Here is a 6,000-nt window from a genome sequence, read left to right as displayed (position 1 = left end):
GTTTTCATTGATTTGTTTTGCGTACTTTTCAACTGTTATGCTGTATCCCTCGTACCTTTATTACATACCTACCAGTTTTCCCGCGGCGGGAACTACTGTCCGTACCTACCGGGAGAAAATGTAGTGTTACTCGGGAAGAGTGTTAATTATTAAGCTAGTGTGGAGCTTTTCAACAGACAAAGAATTAAAAAAAAATTAATCTTCTTTATCATATTAATATAGATTGAGGCTTATTCACTTTGTGATAAGGAATGGCGCGTCATACCTAACGGTTTCAGTTTCTTTCAGACTTATATAAGCTAAGAAACTTAAAAATTTTACTTGTCGTAATCCATTGGGTAGTTTTAAATAATAATAATATCTAAGGTTATAAAGAACATACATATAAGATGGGCTCTAAAAGAAATCAGTGATAAACTACATAACAGAAACGTCTGTATTTTCGAACCTAAATTATGTGTATATCAAAACTTTGCGAGCAATTCTAAGTCAAAGTAAGAAATGTGGTTGCACAACAACTTTGTTGATGATACATATGAATCAGGCTCATGAAGTTATACGCCAAGAAAACTGCATTGCAGAATTAAGGTGATCAACCACTACACCGTAACATGTCACATACATGACTTCAGTATGGCACTATCTGGCACTAAATAAGCTACATAACGAACTTACTTTACCTTTCTTATTAAGTGTATTAAACATCCATATTTCAAATAGAACGTAGTCGGGTCTTTGGTGTCGTTTGAATATCATTGGTTGTCGGTAAGGGTATCCAAAAGCCAAAAAATCTAACTACCAGTCTTACTAAGAGGCATCTGGTGGCCTGGGTATCCGGGTTGAGGAGATCAGATAGTATCCCGCTTATCACAGAGGTCGCAAAAATCACTACAGAGCATTGGGTGAGCATTGTGAGTTCGATTCACGGGTCGGGACGAAGTCGCTTTTGGAAAAAGGCTAGCCAAATTATGACATATATGATACATAATGATTTGCTTGTTCAGTTCGAGGTATCGTTATGCTACATGACAGTGAGTGCAAGCCCTAACACACCAGCCATATATCACGCTTAACTACATACACAGACGATTTGAGACGTTTCGTGTTTGTTGTTTATGCAACGCTTAAGCGATTTACCTACGATTTGAAGACGTTTGATGTGGTTTCTCAGCTACGAGGAATATTAAGGGCTTTAGTTCTATGAAGGCCCGATTAGTTTGCGATTGTTTTAAGTATGTATGTGTGTCGTAGGTGTGTTAATTTTTAAGTCTGTGTGTGTTTTGATTGATTGTTGCTTCTGTCTGGTTAAATAGAAATGTTATTTAAGTTAATATTCCGTTTAGCGATACAATCTGCTGTGTTCATTTGATATCTGCTTTTTAGCTGTCGATTTATATTATATTTTTAATGGCATCAAAATAGTGAATATTTTACGTTGATATTTATTTAATTTATACTGAAATTGACAGCAATTTGCTTGTGTTTAAATATCAAAGACTTTAACATTTATTTTTTATATTAAAACATTACTTTGATACTATGCGATGCTTCATATATCTATTAAATATCACAAAAAATAGTATAATTTTGTATCATTTATTTACATATATTCTAGACAGTAATATAAGTAGGTAGGTACTGTAAGTTCAACGGATATGAGTAGGTCTTGTTCAGAAGTCCTTTTATTAATATATTCAGGCTTCTTAATATCCTTACTTTTTATAATTATAAGAGTCGTGTATAATATACATGGTAACGGAGGTTATATTTGAAAGTACAATGAACTGTTATTATATTGAATTTTGATACAGCATGGTATCTTGGATTAGGTCCTTTTTTTTCAGTAAAATACGTCCATTAAAAATAAAAAGAATCCAACCAATCTTCGACAAAAATCATACACAAATTCTTGGATGCATACTCGTTCAGACATTCGTGCAATCGCATTTTTTATAATATGAATAGCAGTCCAGTTGCCCCGGGCTAGTGCACCGAGCCATCCCAGACATAGTATGTGTAATATATTCGACGTTCCGATGCACGTAACATGCAAAATAGTATCGACTGTTAGTTGTACTGTATTTTTGATGTACACGGAATATTTTTATGACTTTTATGATGTTGTTTGTTCAATAACTGTTTGGGAGTCTGTTGGATTATTCCGTACGAACCACTATATAGTCGTATTGGTTTAAACGACAATACTTGGATTGACCAAAATGTTATTTGATTTATGTGTATTTTTTTATAAAGCTTGAATTTTGAGTGAAGTCATTTTGTAAAGCCCCCTTTTATGTGAAAAAAGAAACAAAGATATAAGTATGTATTTCTAATTGTATCTCTTCTTGCTGCTTCGTATTAAAAGTCTACTTTAAAGTAACAATGTCTGTTTTCAATATCAGTAATAGTATAAAACAGTTTTCAAATCAAAACAATCTCTAATACTACACACAGCAGAAAAGCATTGTAAACCCAAAACATTATTCAATCCACAACATCAATAATTTGCGCTGCCCCAAAGGTGATAGCTGGCTCGTCCGAAAATATTTTATTTTCAAGGTTTCAGTGTGAAACTCAATTTTCTGTATCGAACTCCTCCCTGATTCGAATCCGTAATGTTACGATGCGTCTGTAAAGCTGGGTACTCACTTAGAAGTGTAGCACGTAACGTATCAGATACGGTATCAACCTGCAAGTGGGTACGGCTCGTCCACGGTCCTCACGAGCACACTGCGAGCCGCCTTTGTGTTCGCAGCGAAACCGCCACTCGGCGGGTCACTGCGAGCTTACTGAGCTCCACGCGCGAGCGGCTCGCAGCGGGCTCGTGAGGACCGTGGACGGTCGTCGGACGTCAAGCTCACTTGATACCGTATCTGATACGTTTCGTGCTACACTGCTAAGTGAGTACCCAGCTTTAGAAGCGCGAGACGGATGCTCAGATAAATCTAATCGTGTTTGGGACATATTGCATTTGCAGTGCTTGTAAAAAATGTATGAGGTGACACTGAGGTGACGGTTAGAGGGATCCTGATGAAAGGATGAATGGAGATCGATGGGGAATAAGACGTGTTGAGATAACGTCGTTTTTTTGTGCGGCTTGTTGTAAGAAGTAGTTTTTTTTCCGCGGTAGATGTTATGGCCGCTTTGTTAGTTGCTAATCAATTCGCAGGATTCATTTTGTGATTCTGAAATGGATACAATGTCAATTTATGTATTTATTTGCATTTGTTTCAAATGAAATAAGTAATAGCAAAATACGAAGAAAAATATTGAGTTTGCCAAAATGAAATCTTATAAAAAAAAAAACAGATTTAAAAAAATATATTTACCCACATAGAGATCTTTTTTTTAATTTAACAGAATGTCTAGTCTAAAAATAAATAACACGAGTATTTAAAAACTACTTGCATGATCCTACAGGAAAGGAAGTAAGTACATAGATGAAACCCAACCAACCTAAAAATGGATGACTTTTTGCTATGTGAGAGTTTATTAACATTTTAATAGTTTTTTAAGTACCTGTTCTGAAAGTAAACAGAATACAAGCAAAAATGTGATAGGATGTTTAGAATACATATGGTAAGGAAGAAAACAAAACTTTGTCATTCTCATCGTACTGCTTTAAATATTAAAATCTTGAGGTACTTTTATTTTAGCTTTAAGTTCCTATACTAATAATGAAATTATTTTTCACCTTGATTTTCTGACACGCCTATGAACGAAATATTTCCGTACAAATAAGTAAAGTTTACACAGCATAGCTATGGGTAAAGTCACCAATCCATAACATTACAAAGATTTGCTAATTTTCTGTGTTTTTCTTATTAGTCTAAATTAATTTCTTGCAAAAACATCACAGATGGATTTTATTTGCAAACTTTTCCCTAAAATATTTCGCATTCAACCTTAAAACAAACAAAAAAAGAATCCATTGTAACTTTCGCAATTTCAATAGTTTTGATTGTGAAGATTAATTTAATCCGTATAGATTAAAATTTCTACATTATTAGTTCTTTGAATTACAATTTATATTGATAATTGAATTTAGATTAAAATTATTGCATAGTGATCTTGACTTTTCTTGACCTCTCAAGAGATTACTGTTAACTGTAAAATTTACTACTTTGGAATTTATTAATAGCTAGTCAATAGAATTCTTAATTAATTCATGATACTTTGATGAAGCATTTTCTATGAACTTCCAAATGTTTAAAATCTAGTGAAAATTAAACGATTTAGGCTAAAATAATATGCAAAGAAAGACTGAGGTTGGTCATGGACGACTTCTAATTGTTCGAATTATTTGGCTGACATATAACTATTTATTATTAAGTCCATCCTGACTCTTATCCTGTTTTTATTCTGATTTCAATTTAAAAAATCGGCACTGCATACTTCTTCCAAAGTAACGTCATCTCACCAGTGATAATTTTGACCACACAATCGATCCTTCATATATTTCGTTGGTCGTTCTAAAGTCTTCACAGCCAAGACCGTGAAATGAGGCTGATTAAAAAACAAAAGAACCTCCTCCCTTATAAATTGTACCATACGCTCCTCAGTGCAGCTGTAAGGCCAAAGGGCGATACAAAATATATTTCACGTGATATTTCTCGCTCTAATACCATTCTATTATTTGCTTCTGCTCGCGACAATTCTCACTTCAGGAAGTTATGGCTTGGAATTCCGTAAGGATGTTTTCTAAAACTATTTTTTGAAGAAACAATATTTTTTCTCCGAGTTCTTGTGTATTTTTTCTTTAAGCTTTTAAAGTTCCTAAATATACATATATACAAAACAAAATGTTCTTATCTCGATTAGGTAACACCCGACGCAAAAAGAGTTGCATTGAAAGAAAACAAACAACAAACTTTTGGTCGGCCGATAGTTTGTTTTGACTCATAGTTAGTATTAAGATGAATGGTAGTACGCCCATTACAAAGATCAGGTGTTTAGCCGGTATCAGACCAATTGAAAATTTTGATCAAAATCAGGAATTAAAAAAAAATATATAATGTGCCTATCATTGTGTCAACTGTCGGCCGACTGTTCTCTGAGCTCAAAGTTGGACCGCTGTTTGTCTGTCTTTGCGGCAATGTAACATTGTTTTTCAGTTGAAAGCTGTTTTTTCCATAATATCTGATCTGATCACAATGTATGTGTATGTATGAGTAGGAAAACAAGGAAATAGTTGTTCAGAAAATGTTAAACTTGAACCCAATTTGTCTTGCGAGTTATGAAGCCATAAAAACTGTAATGCTTAGATGAAAATGTTCTTTGAAGAGAAAATATAATTCATTTGGTCGATTTAGGTTTTATGACTGAAGATATTTCTAAGGACTTGACGAAAGTGGGAGACTTGTTACACTTAAAATCGCTTTACATTAGGTTCTAAAAGACCTTGCCTTAAATGATTGCTCTTAAGATTTACTGAGTAAAAGCTCTTGGTGTAGTAATCTAAGTATTCATTTTTAGCAACGGAAAATTAAATAGTGACAACATTTATACGCCTCTATTCAATTCTCGTGAAGTAGCGACAAAAATTATTAATATAGTAATAGGTAATATCTAATACATTCATGTAAAATAAAGTAGGTAGGTATATCAAGCAATAACAGATAAACAATGTTTCATTACTTTCTCACTGAAACCAAAACCTTTATAAAAATATGGGATTAATATACGTAGTGTATAAATAAAAAAAACAACTTTACAGAAAACCAATTTATTTGCGAAAAAACTAAATTTCGACCTACGAACATAAAAAGTTTTTGGAAATTCTAAATTGATTTTAGTTCGGCCCTATGCACGTTTTATTGCAGTAACAACTAACAGGCCAGATTTACTGAAAATTCATTTTTTTGTTACATGTGAATTAATAATTTTGTTTTGGTTACACTGCTTTAATTTGTACTCGTTGGTCTGTCAAATACATTTTTTATGTTTGATTTTAAAACAACAAAACTTTTTTATATGGTACTAGCCCTTTTCCCGCGGTTT

Source organism: Helicoverpa zea, chromosome 24 (genome assembly GCF_022581195.2).
Source record: "Helicoverpa zea isolate HzStark_Cry1AcR chromosome 24, ilHelZeax1.1, whole genome shotgun sequence".
NCBI lineage: Eukaryota > Metazoa > Arthropoda > Insecta > Lepidoptera > Noctuidae > Helicoverpa > Helicoverpa zea.
This window is presented reverse-complemented; position numbering follows the sequence as displayed.